The 19033-nt window shown below is 49.9% G+C and overlaps 1 protein-coding gene across 24 annotated transcripts in view; it reads left to right on the forward strand.

Annotated features, from left to right (window-relative positions):
- NRXN2 (neurexin 2) overlaps positions 1-19033 on the forward strand; it is a 340969-nt gene that overhangs the window by 16240 nt on the left and 305696 nt on the right. The window contains exon 1 of one of the 24 annotated variants that reach the window (XM_083591979.1): positions 3543-4303. The exons of the other annotated variants lie outside the window; for them this stretch is intronic. The gene's annotated coding sequence lies outside the window, so the exon portion shown is untranslated. Of the gene's footprint in view, positions 1-3542; positions 4304-19033 lie in introns of those variants that run through there. 24 annotated transcript variants of the gene reach the window in all.

Genomic DNA, 19033 nt, shown 5'->3' on the forward strand with positions numbered 1-19033 from the left:
GGCCAAGCTTGCTTGGGGGCAATGAGGTGGGGTGGGGTGGCTCATGTGGGGGTGCCTCAACTAATGGCCGTAGTTCCTTGGCAGAGCCTGGCATGCTGAGGTTCCAGGGTCGATCCCCTGTGGCATCTCAAGGGAAGAACCCTGCCTGAAATGTCCTCACTGCACACCCCCTAACTCTGATCAAGTTAAAAAGCACTGTTCATTTGCGGATTCCACTTCCCACGTCCCTCCACACCAAGAATTTCCTTTCAAAAATAGACATCTTGTCCAAATGACGGGTACGAAAAAGATCGCAAACTCTGACAACACAAAATGCAAGCAGGCAATAATGGATACTTTAAAAAAGAATTTGAGGAGAACTATTTAAATGTGTGGGTGGCGCTGAGGGTTAAACCACAGATCCTAGGGCTTGCCGATCAGAAGGTTGGCGGTTCAAATCCCCGCGAGTTCCCGTTGCTGGGTCCCAGCTCCTGCCAACCTAGCAGTTTGAAAGCACGTCAAAGTGCAAGTAGATAAATAGGTACTGCTCCGGCGGGAAGGTAAACGGCGTTTCCGTGCGCTGCTCTGGTTTGCCAGAAGCGGCTTAGTCATGCTGGCCACATGACCCGGAAGCTGTGCGCCGGCTCCCTCGGCCAATAAAGCGAGATGAACGCCACAACCCCAGAGTCATCCACAACTGGACCTAACAGTCAGGGGTCCTTTACCTTTTTTATTTAAATATGTTAGTAGTAGCAGCAGGAGACTGGCTAGCGAGGTGGTTGGACCTTTGGAGGACAGATCTCTGTGCTGATCTTCTAACAAAAATGTCCCTAAGGTCTGTGCTTGAGGACTGGAAAGTAGTCAGTGTAGCACTAATTTTTAAAAAGGGATCCAGGGGAGATTAGCTTGATGAGAAATTGACAGGAAGGGTTCTTATAGCTAAGATAACCAAGCATGTAGAAGAACAAGCCTTGCTGAAGCAGAACCAGCATGGCTTCTGCAAGAGCAAGTAGAGTTTTTTGAGAGTGTCCACAAGCCTATAGAAAGAGGGGATCTGCTTGACATTGTGTACTCAGACTTTCAAAAAGCTTTTGATCAATACCTCACCGAAGACTCCCAAGCTTGTCATAGACTGATTGATTTATTTACTCTATTTAAAATATGTCTGGGCTGCCGTCCCAATTGCAAAAGATCCTGAGGGTGCCTCTTTGGTTGTGTGATGCATCTTTGCTTTGGTTGTCCCTCTAAGGGCATGTTTCAGGCATCAGCACCCTCAACCCAGCTGTTTAAGAGCAGCAGGAGAGAGAGGGATGTGAGGGGAATGGGCACAGCAGGATTGTCTTGGAGGAGAGTCTCCTGGTCCTGATAGGATTATCTTCCTCAAATATTGCTCCAAAGCTGCCACCCCCACCTTTGAAAAGTGCCTTGAGTGGAATTTATGTGATGTTCTTCGAATTTCACCTGAGCTCTGCATATCTAAATTCCTGGAGTGCCTGAAAGTTTGTGTCTGCTTTATGTTTTATTACTGTTGTTCATACTGGGTGCTGCTTGTTTTATAATGACATTTAGTAATGACTCCCCTCCCCCTTTATTAAACAACTTTGGCTATCTTGAGTAAAACTCCATGGTGCTTTGATCAATCCAATTATCATTAGGCAAGCCTCCCCATTTTCTGCAGAGGGGTCTTTTCAGGACAGGATAATTTGCAGAAGTGGGCACTAGCCTTCATCTTTTTTTAAGTCCTTGTTTGCTGTCATGTGGACTAGTAACTTTTCTGCCTTTTTTGTTTTTAATAAGAAGGGGTGCAGTTGATCCAAAGCTATACACAGGGACATCGAATGTGATCTTGGCAGGAGAAGAAAGCATGGACTGAACTCCATGGTGCTCATTTTGTCTTGATTGCAGCCACTGCAGACCCTCCCAAGTGTCCCTATTTTCCAGGGATAGTCCTGGATTTACAGCTGTCCCAATTTCTGATTTGATGCTGGAATGTCTTGCTTCTCCTTAGGACGTTCCTGTTTTCATCAGCGAAATATTGGAGGGTATGGAATTATGCGACCTCCTGAGCCAAGGATATAAGTAACCTTACAACCTTTGGAAGATGTCTAAAGGCAGCCCTGTATAATTTTCTTATATATTTATATATGTTGGAAGCTACCCAGAGTGGCTGGGACAACCCAGCTGGATGGGTTGGGTATAAGTAATAATTTTTTTTAATTGTTGTTGTGGAATAGGACATCCCTATTTTCATCAGAGAAATGTTGGAGGGTATGCATGCTGTATTTATTTATTTCGTATTCATTTCATATAATTTATATCCTGCTTGCAGAGGCGTAGCTAAGGGGGGCGGGGACACAGTAGGTGCCACACTGTTGGGGGCAGCACTTCCTGCAGGGCCAGCAGTGCACGGGAGCCACGCATCTCTCCTGGGAGTGATGCAATGGCTCGGGCACCTGCAGGCTCGTGCATGCCGTTGCCTGCTTGATTGTAAAACAAGAAACAAACCAACCTGCAAAGTGGTTTACAAGAAAAATGTGCCATTTTTGTTAGTGCCACAGTATGTAAAAATGGTCCTGGGCTATGCAGGCAAATAACAGTGTCCCTGAGAAAGTACTGAGTGTTTTCCCCTTGCCATCTACACCCAGCACTCCCCCTGTCTGGAAAAATCTAGGTGCAAGGCTGCTCAGTCACCCAGCTCGTTGGGCAGAGCCCGTGGGTCCCTGCAGAATAAAGGAAGGAGTCCAGCCACCAACCGGAGCAAATAGCTGTAGACCAAAGTTTATTGTGCAACAGGTTCAAAGAAGAAAGTTTGAACCCTGAGAATAGAGTGACAAGAACTTTTAAAACTTCTCACCACATCCCATGATACAGTTCGCACAGCATCATTGATACATCATCTTTACATCACTGACATGTCACAAAAGGGGAGGGGTAGACAGGGGTTACACTAGTTCAACCTTGACTAACATGTCCAGACAAGTCCTTGGTTCAAGATTAGCATAAGCAGACATGTCAGGGCTCAAGACCCAGGTATAAGATTAGCATAGGCAGACACCTCTGAAGTCCCACCACCCAAAGTACAATAGAACTTCCTTTGCATGTCTGGCCCCTTGGCAAGTCTGGTGATGGAATTAGGCTTTCCTTTGCCAACAATCAGCTCAGCAATTGTCACCTCTGGGCACTTCCTGGAGTCCTTTTCTCAAGGGAAAAATAGCTTTGGAATGGAGGAAACTGGCAAAGGAGTTGACTTTATATTATTTTTAAAGCTAGGTAACTTCCCTGAGCTGTCAAGCTGAAAGGATACGTTCAGGCATAATATTTGTAACATTTAACAACTTTAAAGATGTGCCCCCCCCCGTAATTTCCGTAACACTGGGTATCAGACTGAAGCCGGACCAGGGTTTCTAGCAGCTTCCGGGTCCCAGAGGAGGGTGTTTTGCAGTCAGGCCTGAACCCCAGAAACAACACCTGGTTTCGAAAGGAGCTGCAAGGCTTCTGATTTCCTGTTCCTTAGGGAGAGCCCCAGCCTTTCAAGCCAACTCCAAACGCGCACTGGAGTAAACAAAGCTTTGGAAATCCAGGAGTGGTGGGCACAGGGAGCAAGAATATATATTGCAGAGGCAGAGAGACGGCAGAGAGATGTGGGCGGCTGCTGCTGCTGCTTCTCTTCCTTGCTCTCCTCCTTGTTATCACGACAGTCGTGTCTCCAGCACAGCAACAAAAGCGGAGCCTCTCTGGCTTGTGAAGGCGGCGGCGGCGGCAGCTTCCAAACTTTAGAGCTTTCACAAATCTCTCCCTGCCTTTTCAGGCACTCAAAGGCTTCCTCAGGCACTTACTTGCTCAGGGAAAGATTATAGCAAAGCTTTCTGCTTTGTGCTTCTCCACCCAGGGGGTCTCCAGATTGCTGGGCCATTAGGCGCTTGAATGACCTCCACCACCACCCCTTCCTTTTTTTTGGTGGTGGTGGTGAGATATTTCTAAACTCCCTTTTTCACACTGGCTTTTGATGGCTCCTTAATGGCCCACACCAGAGCCAGGGCAAAGGACATCGCTTCATCCCGATGGAGGAGGAAGGGCCAGCCTCCTCTTTCCTTTGGCCTGGAAGGCTGTTGAATCCGAACCAATCCACTTCGTTTTGATCTTCCTCTTCCTCCTTCCGTGGAACATCATCTGGGATTCAGGCAAGGAACATCTGGGGGTCCTAGCAAGGTGCAAAAATATACCCCACCCCCAAGACACCCTCCAAGTGGTCCCTATTTTCCAGGGACTGTCCCGGATTTACAGAAGCCATCCCTGCAAGGATCCTGTACATGTTTACTCACGAGTAAGTCCCACTGCCTTTAATGAGGCTTGCTTTCAGGGAGACATGCCATTGACTGCAGCCTAAATGTCCATTTCGACAGCAGAGATCGGCATGAATTTGAATCTGTGAGCAGAAAATTTGATTCCTACGGGGTTTTGATCCCAGAGGGTGTCTGTGGGGGTTGGTTTTTTTTAGGCGGGGGGTGGTGGATTCTGCCCTTGGGGACGTCTTCTTCTTCTTTTAACAACCTTGGGGGTGCGTTGACCTGCAAAAAAGTCCAATGGCTTCTTCAAGGGCACAGCATGCAGGAGAAGTTTCAACCACGCACATCCTCGCCCCCCTCCCGCACCCCCGAGCCATTAATTTCAGCTGATAAATCTGCAGAGCTGTCTCAAATAATGTCAGGAGGAGCAGCGTCGGGAGCAAATTGATAAAATGAAACAGCAGTTTGGTCACCGAGGTTGGACGGGATCCGTACGCAAATTGCAGAGAAACCCAGCAGAATCTTTGCCCCCTCCCGCCGCCGCTGCCGCCCCGCAACCCCACCTCCCTGGCCAGCCAGCCGGCATGGATTCTCCTCTGCCCCATTTATGATGATAGGAAGTGAACGGATAAAACACAGAGCTTGTGTGACAGGGCAGGCAGCAGGCTAGGGCAGGCCTGGAGAACTGATTGTGGCGGGGCGGGGTGTGTGTGTGTGTGTGTGTGTGTGCGTGCGTGCTCCACAGATGCTCCTGGCCCAAGATGCCTGTCATCCCTGGACAAAGGTGCCCCAGGCATCAAGATGAGGGTGTCAGACTAGGGCTGGAGAGCCCGGGTGACATGAGCCTGAGCTACCTCTCCTTCTAGCTTACCTGACAGGGGCGTTGTGAAGACAAAAGGGGGTGAGCCCCAAGCTCTTTGAAGTGGCATAACAGTATAATGTGCAGTGCTTTTTTCTGGGGGGGACGCAGGGGTATGCATACCCCTAAACATTTTGTGAATCTAAGTTTGGCCTCATTGAGGGGCAGTATTGCAATATGAGTAGGAAAAAGAGAGTACCCCTAAACATTTTTTATAGAAAAAAGCACTCTCTCTCTCTCTCTCTCTCTCTCTCTCTCTCTCTGTGTGTGTGTGTGTGTGTGTGTGTGTATCTCAAATGTTTTATTTGAAGAAGCTGCACAAGTGAGCAGGGAACTGCCCTCACAATGACAATTTGGCTTTTGACAGTTTTTAAAATCCTCCTCTCTGGTTTTCTTCTGTTTTCCTTGGTGTTTTCTAAATTGGCTGTTTGTGATGCCTTTCGATTGCCTTGTGGCCCCTTGCGAAGGCAATTCAGAAGCACTTCCCTTAAATATTCATTAATGCTTCAGTGGGTTATTCGAATCGGTCTGTTCACCACATGGCAGGGGGGCTCTATGGCCCCCTGCTTTGGGCCTGACATGTGGGCCACTTGACAGAAAAGCACTATCCCACCCCATGCCCCTACAGGCAGGACTGAAGGGTTGCAGCCTTCCTGCCTCATCAGAGGAGGGCACATTGGCATTAAGCCACTGGGGAAATGAGGACTTCATCCTCCCCTACACCTTGCATGTTCCCTTCTATTGCATTGCTAGGCACTCAGAAGACCGTGGGGGGTGGAGGTGCCTATGGGACAAAGGTAAATAAAACAGGCATGTGTCAATGCACATATATGCAGCCTCTGACCAACTGAAGGCAGTGAGTGGCACACAGGCCCTGTGCTTGAATCACACCTCACAGTCCTAGAATCATAGAACTGTAGAGTTGGACAGGGACCTCCAGGGGCAATCTAGTCCAACCCTTGCAGTGCAGGAATCTCAACGATAACCCGCAACAAAGGAGAGAGTCTTTTTCACGGCTGAGCAGCTCTTACTACCAGGAAGTTCTTCCTTATGTTTACTCAGAATCTCCTTTCTTGAAATTTGAATCCATTGGTTTGGGTCCTCCCCTCTGGGGCAGCACAAAACAAGCTCCATCTTTCATGTGACAGCCCTTCACGTATTTTAAGACGGCTTTTGTGTCACCTCTCAGTCTTCTCTAGGTTAAACATACCCAACTCCCTTAACTGTTCTTGGTAAGGCTTGGTTTCTAGACCTTTTATCATCTTGGTCTCCCTCCTCTGCACACCTCCCAGCTTGCCAATATCCTTCTTAAACTGTGGTGTCCGGAACTGGGCACAGGACTCCAGGTGGGGTCTCACCGAGGCAGAATAGTGTGTTGCTATGACTTCCTTTCATCTAGACACTAGACTTTTGTTGATGCAGCCTAGAATTGCCTAGCATCCTGCCAGGGGAAAGCACTGGGGATTTTACATGCTTGGCAATCCTGCCCAGACCAGCCCCTCCGGGGTGGCTGGGGCCCATTGGGACTGCTAGGGCAGAAGGCAGGAAACCCAAACAGCCCATGGAGCCAGCGCCAAGGCCAGGCAGAGCCAGGCAGGCTAGGGTAGGCTGAGGTCAGACGGAGTCTTCAGTCCAAATGGACCGGCCTCTGCTGCAGCTTCTGCACTTGAAACAGGCCTGCAATGGGGAGGGGAGTTTCAAGGCCACAAGATCTGGCAGGAGATTTGGGGGCCAGCACAAAACTACCCTGGTCTCAGGCCAAGGTGCCACTGGTTGACTGCTAGAACTGAGGCTAGATTTGCCTGGGTGCTGAACTAGTGCTGGGAGCTTTGCACAGCCTCTCCCTCCCCTGGGACAGTGAGGGTGGTTCTGAGTTCGAGATGCGCCTCCTTCTGTCTTCCGAGGCAGAGAGTTGCCCAGAAAATACCCTTTTAGAAAGCCGTGTCCTTTGTCCTCCTCTGTTGCAAAGGCTTCTGGGAAGGCCCGGAGGCAAAGCAAAGAGGAACCCAGGAAGCAGCAGTGTGCAAAATGGGAGAGGCAGGGGATCCTTGAGAAAGAAAACGAGAACCCTTTCCCAATGCGAGCCAAACACTTTTGCTGCTTGCAACAACAGGTGCAAACACCTGCAGGTGAGATTCAGTACTGAACTGTGTGCGTGCCCCCAACGCACGCACGGGCAGCCACACCCCCTTCCTTCCCTCCACCTGGTGCCCTCCAGATGTTATGGGATGCAACTCCCATCAGCCCTTGCAGCCAACATGGCTGTGCTCTCACCACCAGACCCAGTATTGTACGGACGTGCTGCCTGCAAGGGCAGATGTGAACTGCGGTCCACAGCATGTAGAGGACACCAGGTTGGCCAAGCTTGTTATATTAACCACACACACACTCAGACACACACACATAAATGCAGAGATGATGGAATCAAAACAGTTAATGGCAAAAAAATGCCACATTTCCTTGCTTAAAAAAAAATAAGAATGCTCCGAACGAATGCAGCCTGAGGGTACAAAATGTGCCGAGGATGCAAAGCCATCCAAGGTAGCAAAATCTGCCAAAGAGCCAGCCCCTACCCTCCCAAAAAAAGGGGGGGTTCAGCAAGCAAATGAAACGGCTGAGCAGTAACATGGCAGATAAATTTGAGGCTGACAAAAGTGCCAAGTGAGGCACAATTGCAGCCGTGCAGGGCAGTCGCAGTGCCTGGATTCTCAATGAGCTGCTTCTCCTTACGAGAGAGGAGGCAAGGGTAGAAAGTTGTGGGGAAGCCATGGGTCTGGAGACGTCCATGGAGCAAGCCAAAGGCCAAAAGGAGCTGGTCGAGACAGGATATTTGCTCATAGAAGAGCATCTCAGGCTAGGGAACTGAGCCCTGAGAGAGAGAGTGTGTGTATCTTATACAGTGGTACCTCGGGTTACATACACTTCAGGTTACAGATTCCGCTAACCCAGAAATAGTACCTTGGGTTAAGAACTTTGCTTCAGGATGAGAACAGAAATCGTGCTCCGACGGTGCGGCAGCAGCGGGAGGCCCCATTAGCTAAAGTGGTGCTTCAGGTTAAGAACAGTTTCAGGTTAAGTACAGACCTCCGGAACGAATTAAGTACTTAACCTGAGGTACCACTGTATAAGGCCAGGAGTGCCCTTATTGGTTCCCTGGGTCACCTGATTCCTTCTGGGTGCAGCTCCCCTTTCCCTCAAGGGATGGTGCTGTGGAGCCTCTGCTCCTAAGGTGGTGTAGAGAGTGAATGCCATTAATGTTCAAAGGACTGGCTAAAGAAGGCCCCTTCCAAGTCTATGATCCTAAAGAGAAAGAGCAAAGTTTAAAATGCCTTCCTAAATGCAAGCACTGAAAGAGCACGGAGGGAGGAAGTTCCAGACGTGAGGAACTACAACTCCCAGCACCCCTGGCAACGTGGCCAATGGTCAGGGCTCATGGCAGGAGTTGTAGTTCAGCCACATCCAGAAGGCCAAAGGCTCCCCACAGCTGGCTTAGTTAGCAGAGGGCCTGCTTCGCGTGCAGACAATATTGGCTTCAATCCCTGGTGTCTACAGATCAGATGATGGGGAAGAGCCTTCTCTGTCGGGTGAAGGAGAGCAACTGCCAGACAGAGTAGACAGGCCTGGCTTTTCCTGGACAATTGGAGGGTGCCTGGGAGAAGGCACTCGCTTCCCAGCTCTCCTGCCTTTTGCCACCCATAGTACCCTGCCAAGTGGGGTGGCGGTGGCGGCAGGGGGGAAAGATTGCTCTGCCGGATTTCACACCCCTGATTTGAGCAGGACATCCCAGAATTACAGAAGCCATTTGGGCTTCTGATTGGATCCCAGAATGTCCTGTTTTTTTGGTCTGGCACTTTGGTGGAAGTCAACTTGCTCTTGCGAGAGCTCAGGACCCCAAAAAATGAGCGTCCCAATGTTGATAAGCAGGATTTGGGAGCTTCTGGTATTTGCCAGTGGGTGTGTCCCACAGATGGCCTCTGACCAAATGCTAACGTATGCCCTAGGACAGGGGTCAGCAAGGTTTATCTTACCTGGGCTGGATCGGTCCCGTGGAGATACTTCTGTGGGCCAGATTGCGGGTGCGTGCGCAATTTTCGGTGTCTGCGCAGACGTGATTTTCGGTGCCGCAGAAGCAAGTCCCCATGCCACGCTGCGCCGCTTTAGCACAGCGTGTGAGTGGGTGGCTTGGTTTGGGGGCGGCTCAAGGGCTGGTCAAATGACCTCTGCGGGCCACTTCCGGCCCATGGCAGGTTGCTGATCCCTGCCTTAGGAAGTGGCCAGTCTGTGGCACAGAGAGTCTTCCTGCACTTCTGCAGCCAGAGGCAGCAGCAGCAGTAAGAGGGAGAGAGGTGAGGAGTGTCTCCCTCCTGTTGAGCCTGCGCAGATAAAAAGGCAGCCGCGTCAATTAAAGGAGAGACCCCCCCCCCAATCTCTAGAACTCTGTTGGCGGCAGAAGCAGGGTTTTTTTTGCGGGGAGCATGAAGGGAAGTCTGGACTTCCTGGGAGCAGTTGAGTAACCTTGTGACCTTCAGAGTCCTTGTAGGAAACCTCTAGGATGTTGCACGAACAAATTCAGGCATATGAGAACCTGTGCCTCACTTACGTGGCTCATTCCAGTGGGAGGTCCATTTCCACACACCCTTCCACTCTGCTAGGTGAGGATAGTTTTGATCAGTCCTTTTTTTCTGGGGGGATGCAGGGGTACGCATACTCCTAAACATTTTGTGAATCTAATGGGAGAAGAAACTAAATTTTTAATTTTTTTAAAGTTTTTTCTCTAGCACGGTGAATCGTCATTTCCGTTGTTACCCTCAATGGCAGCCTCGTTTCGTGTCACGGTGCTTCTTGAGTCTCAGACAGAAGCGAGCATTTAATGTGTGAAGTAGGAGTTGGAATCTAGCATGGTGATTGGTCAGTTTTGTTGTATTTACTGTTTTTATTTTTCCCGATTGGAGCTATAAAATGGTGATTTTATTGAGTCAAAATGAGAGTACCCCTAAACCTTTATTTGATATTTTATGCTGACTTGGATGTTAGCTGATTTCAGTACTGACTCGTCCACCAAACTGGGGGGTTTGGTCAACATTAATTCTACTCGAGTGTAGACCCGTTGCAGTTAGTAGGCATAGCTAACATAGCTCCCCTGATGTCAGTGAGACTACTCTGAGAACAACGTAGCTGGGTTCAACCCTTCCCACCTCGCAGGGGCAGCAGAAAGCAGCACCCACAGCAGGGGGGGCAGAATTCCAGCTCCCAGCATGAATCTTCACCCTGAAGCATTTGGCGAAAGTGGCGTTTCTTCCTTGGCTGACGCGGTCCTTAGGACATGGCTTGTAGTCTGAAGTTGTTCCTCACTCTGGCATTGTGTGAACAATGAATTTAACAACTAAATAAACAATTAAATAAAGGAATCAAAATAAGCAGAAAGGTGGACGCTATTGAGCACCCAGGCTCAGGTCAAGGTTCTGGTTCTGGTATATGAAGCCCTACCCAGCTTGGGACCAGGAGATCTGAAAGATCATCCCACCCCTTATATGCTCTGCGGCTGAGGCCCTCTTGCAGATACTAACTTATCAGGACGTCCTTTCCATATGATGTAGGAATTGGGCCTTTAGTGCGGTAGCCCCTCTGCCCTCTGGAGTGCCCTCCCCTAGAATATTAAACAAGCACTGTCTCTGTTGTCTTTTTGGCACCTCCTGGAGACCTTCCTCTTCCAGTGAGCCTTTTCAGTGGAGAACTTTGTCCCAGTCTACAGCAGTACAATGGCACCTTGGTTCTTGAACAATCAGTTCCGGGAGTCCGTTTGACTTCTGAAACTGTTCAAAAACCAAGGCACGGCTTCCGATTGGCTGCTGGAGCTTCCTGCACTCAAGTGGAAGCTGCGTTGGAAGTTTGGCTTCCGAAAAACTTTTGCCAACTGGAACACTTACTTCTGGGTTTGCGGCATTCGGGAGCCAATCTATTTGACAACTAAGCCGCTCTAGAACCAAGGTACCACTGTACTGGGATTTGTTTCTTGCATAGATTAGAATCCTATGTAAGGGACGCGGGTGGCGCTGTGGGTTAAACCACAGAGCCTAGGACCTGCCGATCAAAAGGTCGCCGGTTCGAATCCCCGTGACGGGGTGAGCTCCCGTTGCTCAGTCCCTGCTCCTGCCAACCTAGCAGTTCGAAAGCACGTCAAAGTGCAAGTAGATAAATAGGGACCGCTTTCTAGCGGGAAGGTAAACGGCGTTTCCGTGTGCGGCGCTGGTGCTGGCTCGCCAGATGCAGCTTAGTCACACTGGCGACGTGACCCGGAAGTGTCTTCGGACAGCGCGGGCTCCCAGCCTCTTGAGTGAGATGAGCGCGCAACCCTAGAGTCGGACACGACTGGCCCTGATGAGCAGGGGTACCTACCACTGTACTGGGATTTGTTTCTTGCATAAACTAGAATCCTAGAGTTGAAAGGGACCAAGAGTCGTCACTTGGTCCAACCACCTGCAATGCAGGAATCTTTTAGCCTAACGTGGGACTCGAACCCACAACCCTGAGGTAAAGAGTCTCATGCTTTTCTGCCCAAGCTATTTATTGCTTTAGCACTTGTTGTTTGCTGGCCTGGACTCCTTTCGGAGGAGGGGTGTGATATGAATTTAATTAATAAGATGGAGTGCAGATGGCTCACCTAACAGTTACATGCAGAGCCCTGGCATATTTCTCTTGGGCCAGTGGCTGTCCGTGTTAGACTCCTTCATTTCTCTCTGGGGTAAAGGAGTAACCTCCTTCTGGAGCAGCCCCCAAGAACCCCCCAAGCCTGCTGGCCATTCCCGCCCCCCAGCCCCACTCTCTCTGGCTGTGACGGGGGCAGCATTAGGGGTGCAACGACAAAGCTGTGAGTTCTGCACCTTGCTTTCCTTATCGCCCTGCCAGATTCAACAAAGGAGAGCCCAGGAGAGTTCCTGTCCAAGGCTGGCAGGCGACAGTCCCTTGGAGCGCAGCAATCTTGTTTGGGTGTGGAGCAACTTCCGCTGCCCACGTAGCTCGGGAGCATTTTATTAAAACTGCTTCCCTTTCCTTATTATTATCTCTCCAACCCCCCCCCCCCTTGTGCTTCTGTTGGCGGGTAATAACAGGCGATATTTTATTTATCCCCGATCCCGTCAGGACAAGCTCAGATCTAATCGGAACAGACTTCTGCTTGAATTATTGAGAACAGACCACAGCAAAGCAAAGGGAAAGAGAGGTGGGTGTTCGCGTAGGAAGGAGGGAGGGAGGGAGATGGGCCAGCACCCGCCTGTGTGGCCGACACATTTTGGAAGAGGGAGCCAAAAGGCTGTGGGGAGGCCCTGCAAAGGGATCTCAGCCCTGGAATCAGTGTTAGAAACTCAGATATATCAGCCAGGTGCCAAACAGCTCCCCAAACCAAGGTTAGAGTCACCAAAACAGAACGTCTAGCTGCCATTTTGGGGCAAGATGGCTCCAAAGTCTTATTTTTTCAAGGGATTGATGGGCTGTGATTGGTTATCAGCTAAACACCTGGCTAGTTCAGATGACAGGTCAAGAGCTTTGAGAACTTAAAGAAAAAAAGTCACTTGATCTAGGGACAGTTCACATACGTATTGGCCTATTCTGACCTCTTTTTTGTAATGGTGACACGGACCGTTCATAGTGTTAAAATATTCTTCACAATTATTATTATTGGAAGTTTTAAATGTTTGATGTTTTGCTATGTTTTATATACAGTGGTACCTCAGGTTAAGTACTTAATTCGTTCCGGAGGTACTTAACCTGAAACTGTTCTTAACCTGAGGTACCACTTTAGCTAATGGGGCCTCCTGCTACTGCTGCACCGCCAGAGCACAATTTCTGTTCTCATCCTGAAGCAAAGTTCTTAACCTGAAGCACTATTTCAGGGTTAGTGGAGTCTGTAACCTGAAGCGTATGTAACCTGAAGCGAATGTAACCTGAGGCACCACTGTATGCTGTAAACCGCTCAGAGTGGTGGGGGGGAACCCAGCCAGATGGCCGGAGTAAAATTAATAAAATAATTACTACTACTACTACTACTACTACTACTACTACTACTACTTCCTGCTCAGGCTGCACAGAAAAGGCATTTTGGTTCCTGGAATTTATTCTGATTGTGCAGATAAAGTATAATTGATAGAATTCTACAGGATGTGGTATTAGTGTGTGAAAACAGTCCAGATCCAATGATCCCCAGGCGTGCACCTCCAGAAGGTGGAGACGTCAGGCACCATCCTGGCACCCGGGCATCTTCACTTGGTTGCAAGTGGCTAATAGCCAGGTGGAAAATGCGCCTGGCTAATTTTGAACACTGCCAGCAAGAGCCGAAGTAGCAATATAGGAGAAGAATTCCCTTGCGCGTGCACAGAGTGCCTTTTCTCTTTAATAGCTGGGTGGGAGTGAGAAGCAAGCCTGGTGCAGCTTCTCTTTTTGCTCTACAGCTGTGAAAGCAGGAGCAGCAAAACATAAAATATAAAAGTCCACAATGGCTTAGAGCAGTGGTTCCCAAAGTGGGTGGTACAAACCCCCCCGGGGGGGGGGTCAGTGGAATTACCTAGAAGAGCACAAAGAGGCAAGTGGGTGGCGAGGGGTGGTGCTGGAGGTGGGAATGACTATCCGACTTGGAAAAACTGACATCAATTTTGCGTCAGTTTCATTTAATTTATTAAACTACAGGGTTTTAATTGGATTTTGAGTAAATGTGCCATTAATTGTTACTGTTTTGAATTTTATTGTGCTATTATCTTCCTTAGTGGGTTGTGCAAACTGCTGTTATGAAGAATGTTTGCTATAGGGTAGAGAGCACTGGGGATGAGTTGGTGGAACCAAGGGGGCGGTAGCCCCCAAATGTTTGGGAACCACTGACTTAGATGAAGATGGTGGACAGACCTGGCAGCTGGCTGGCAGAACCCCACACCTCAGACCAAGAGCCCTCCCGCCCGGTCCCAATCCCACACCCTCTTCTGGTCCCCACTCAGTCGCCAGAGGCTACTGTGGGGTGGATGTAGCCCTTTAAAGAACACAGCAAAGCTCTGCTGGACCAGACCAAAGGCCCACCAAGCCCACTACCTTTCCCCCCAGTCAGCCACCCCCAAGTCAGCCCCCAGTAAGCCCCAAAGCCAGACAGGGAGGCAGCAGCCCTGCCCGCTGCAGAACTCCCCACCTGCTGCAGCTCATTTAATTAATACATTTATTTAGCAGAATTTGTACACCACTGACTCATCAAAACCTCTAAGTGGTTTGCCTAAAATATAAAAACTTAGGCGAGAGAGAGAGAGAGAGAGAGAGACGGAAGAGAAAACTATTAGCAGAGGAAAAGGTGAGTGTTGCAGCTGAGTCTAACTAAAGATGTCTGTTTAAATTGGATCTCTCCACCCCCCTTGACACTTAGCGAAGCTCTTCAGTTTAATCAGGCAGCAGCAGAAATATCTAAAACTCTTAGGAACAAGGGAAGCAGTGCACCATGGGAAAGAAATGGGCACCGCGTTTCTCTTTCCTAAGCATTTCTACCAAATTATCAGAGAGAATGTCCAACCCGGAGTGGAAGAACGTCCTGACAAGAATAGCTCCCTGTGACAACACCACCTCCAAGCGTGTGGGGGTGGGTGGGTGGAGATATTCCTCTTTTGAGCCCCCAAAGCGTTTCTCTGCAGGGCCAGAGCTGGAAACTCCAGGAGATTGCTAAAGCATGTTCCTTGCTCCTGGGTGCCTTGAACTGAACCTGCCTCTATCCAGTTCAGTAGGGAGATGTCTGCAGTCCTGCTGCCTTGCTGACTGGTGTCCCCTGGGTCCCAACAGCCTCTCCCCAATCCTATCTCCCTACGAGGGAGGCCAGGTTGGAAAGGGGTTCAGAGGAGCACCACAAATATGGTACTCAGAGGGCTGGAAAAGAAGTCATCCAAGGAGAGGTCAAAAGAACTGGAGAAGTCTGAGGAAGGACACGATAGCCCTCTTCAGATCAATGGAGGGCTGTCACTCAGAAAAGGGCCAAGGCTGCTTCAGAAGGCAGGATGAGGCCTCGCGGGCTTGAGCTACAGGAGGGAAGATTTCAGCTGAACAGCAGAAGAAAACTCTTGCGGGTAAGAACGATTTGACAGCGGAACCAGCAACGCAGTGGCAGCAGCTCTCTGGGGTCTCAGATGGGGTCCTTCCTAGCCCTACCCAGAGATGTTGACAGGAGCTGAACCTGAGACCTTCTGCATGCAGAGTGGATGCTGCACCACCGAGCTTTGGCCCCTTTCTCTCCTTCTCCCTTGGAGGTCAAATCTAGCCAGTCTATTCCAGGGGGCCAGTCAATACCAGTGCCCAATGGGACTGGGGTGCCCTCGCCAGCTGGGATGCCCACTGCAAAAAGCTGGACATCACTTTCTGTTGGAGCGTCAATTTATGATGACAATCTTAAGAGTCGGGCATAAAGTAGTTGTAGCTCAGTGCCACGGAAGGGGAGTTTGTGTTCGTGAGAACAGGCAACACTTGGGCAAAGGCACATATGAACTGTAGAATATTCCAGGAGGAGGCTGTGTGGTTGCTTCCATGGGCAGAGGGATCTGCAAAGCTCTTGTCTTTGGACATGGAAGCAGACCAGCTAAGCTGCCTATCTAAGCTTCGCTTTTAAACTGCAAAGGGATGCACTCTGATGAATTCAAAAACATGAGGAAGGAAGGATAATATCGAATAAATATATCTCTGCATAGTATCCATACACATTCCTGTACCGGCTCCTATGCATAAATTTAAAATGTTTATAAATGTATCAGTCCAGGAATGGCAGACTCTTCTGCTGAACTTCTAGCTGAACATCTTCCACCTGCATCCTCCATGGCTCTGATGAACACTATTGGGGCTCTTCTGCTCAGGTCCTGCTTGCAAGTTTTCCATGGGGGTATCTGGTTGGCCTGATCCAGCAGCCTCTCCTTATGATATCCGGTTCACAGCTGTGTTCTTCAAATATCTGAAGGACTGTCCGTCATACAGTAGACAGAGCAGACTCAGTCTCTGTTGCTCCAGTGGGTGGGAGCTGCAGGGAAGCAGATATCAGCTGAACACGAGGAGAGGCTCTAAGGGTTGAGAGTTGCAGAACAGAATCCCTTGGGAGAGAGGGCACATTCCTCCCTGGAGGCATTGAAGCAGCAGAGGGGTGCCCATCTTCTCAGGGGTGCATGGCAGGGGTTTGGTCTTGGTCCCAAGGGCTCCAGAATTCTGCATTGTTGCATCTCCACACACAGGCAGGCTCCCAGTGGAGAAGAGGGTTCTTTGGGCATTGCTGAGAGCACCACTTTTGCCCGCTGAGTGTGGCATCCGTGTCCTCTGCCATCATCTGTCTTCCACCATCTCTCCAACCCAAGGCAGTGTTTGTTCTTTCAATAGGAGATTTGTTAGAAAATCACGATTGCCTGAATATACGTTGCCACAGTTCAAAATACACTGATGCTTCTGCTTGTGCTGTTGGTCTTATTTTATGCTTCTGATGTTATATCCCACTTTTCTCCAATCATGGAACCCAAAGTGGTTTTCGAGGGAGGGCTCCCATTGGTCACCTCCCATTCCTCTATGGCATGCATTTGCAGTAAGGGCAGGATGTGGCCCATCCACTCTCCCTCAGGCAGATGCAATCCTAACCCTGGCCAGGCAGGCGGCAGCAGAGCAGGACTGAGCACCACTGCCTCTGCAACCCTGCCACTCATGCCAGTTGGGTCAGAAGGCATCCTACATATAATAAGAGTTGAGCTCCCCTGCCTGGTGCCCTTCTCCCTCTCTTATCCAGTCTTCTTTCTCTTCTTACGGGTGTTTTTGTTGATGCTTATCTTCTGTTCCTTAATGTTTGTGGTTGGTCTGTCCAAGTTAAGTGCTGTTGAGGTGGCTTTTGCAGTGTAATCCTTGGACACGGATGTTAGTTCTAATTTGACAGTGGTTTGGAGGCTGTGCCTTGCAGAAATCACGAGGACCCGTGTTTTTGTGCCATGGTTGGGTGGGGGCACTGGTAAATGCTGGGCAGGTGATCATTCTTACAGCACAAACCATGTCAGCTTTAATCTGATGGAGAATGCCTTGGTAGGCCGTGAGGAAAGCCTTGTGAAACCCATGAAGACTCGTGCCTTGGATTCATGGATTACGCTATAAAAATTCAGCACTTGCCTGGTCTCACCCCATGGAACAAAAACATAGAGCCAAGGCATGGAGCTTCAGGGCTTTTACAAGGCACTCGTCCACCCCTACCACTACTATCAAATTAAAATGGGTAGGGTATGGAGGCAGCTGAGAATGTGATCATCAGTTGAACATGCCTCCCTGTGAGGAGGGATGTGCTTCAGCCACACGAGTGGCGAGAAGGAGATCTGCAGAGCTGCTCCCCAGCCACTCCACCCTCTCCCATGGGGGCCTGTTGGGAGGGGCATCCCAGATAAGGTTTGGAGAGCCAGTGGTGGTGTAATGGTTAGAGTGTCCGACTAGGACCTGGGAGACCTGGGTTCAAATCCCTTCTACTTGGCCATGAAGCTCATTGGGTGACCTTGGGCCAGCCACTGCCTCCCAGCCTCATCTACCTCACAGGGCTGTTGGAATCATAGAATCACAGAACTGCAGAGTTTGAAGGGACCCCGACGGTCATCTAGTCCAACCCCTTGCAATGCAGGAATCATTTTTCCCAACGTGGGGTTCGAACCCCTGAGATTAAGAGTCTCGTGCTCTACCAGCCAAGCTATCCCAGCTGCTTATCCTGTTGTGAGGATAAAATGGGGAGGGGGAGAACTAGGTATATCCCACCTTGAGCTCTTTGGAGGAAAGGTGGGATAAAGATGCAGTAAATAAATAAGGTTCCCATGACATCCCAATAGAGGGGGAGAAGAGTCTGATGGCCTTCATCCTCCTCTTCTTCAGCTGACCCCCACTGCTGCTTCCCTTTCACTCTGTCTCTGCCCCTCCACTAGCTCATTCTCTCCTCCCAATTCTGCTTCATTTGGTCCAGACCAGGGGTAGGCAACCTAAGGCCCGTGGGCCAGATGCGGCCCAATTGCCTTCTCAATCCGGCCTGTGGACGGTCCGGGAATCAGCGTGTTTTTACATGAGTAGAATGTGTCCTTTTATTTAAAATGCATCTCTGAGTAATTTGTGGGGCATAAGAATTCGTGCATTTCCACCCCACCCCCAAAATATAGTCTGGCCCTGCACATGGTCTGAGGGACGGTGGACCGGCCCACGGCTGAAAAATGTTGCTGACCCCTGGTGCAGACCTTCTTGCAGTGGGTGAGTGAGGGGGCAGGGAGGCCTTGGCAGGCAGTGCCTGTGTCGGCCTTCAAAAACAGCCAGCCACCCTGCTGTGTTGGGAGCCTCCTCCACATTCTCCCAAGAGAATGGATGCCTGGATGCTTGCCCTGAAGTCCCCCTTTGGGTGGCAACACCCCGGGCTCAAATCAAACCTTTTCTTCCAAACAGCATGGCTTTTTTGTCTCAACGCTTCACACCTAGGAATCTGGAGCAATTTTCCTAGCGGGAATCTGCTGCTGCGTATCAGGAGACCCAAAACAAAACAAAAACGGGAAGCTTTTCTGCTACAGGGCCTTTGCTCCATCAGTGATGCAACCTGGGGGTCTGTGTCTCTCTTCCCCTCTTCCAGATTTCCTCCTCTCCTCCTTGCTTTCTTTCCCTCCCTCCCTCCCTCTCTCCTCTGCTGCCCGCTGCTCAGCTCCTTTGCACTGCAGTGCCTGACATAGAGTGGGAAATGATGATTAATGACAGAGGGAGGGGCTGGAGCATCCCCAAACTAACTCAATGCGTGGGGAGTGGGGAAATGTGTGTGTGCTGAGAGAGAGGGTGTCTCTCTCGGTGTGTGCGTGCCTACATCTCCACACTATTTGGACGGCTTCCAGGGTGGGGAGCAGCATCAGCCAGCTTTGTCTCTTGCAGCGAA

This window comes from Podarcis filfolensis (assembly GCF_964270895.1).
Source record: "Podarcis filfolensis genome assembly, chromosome: 16".
Classification (NCBI taxonomy): domain Eukaryota; kingdom Metazoa; phylum Chordata; class Lepidosauria; order Squamata; family Lacertidae; genus Podarcis; species Podarcis filfolensis.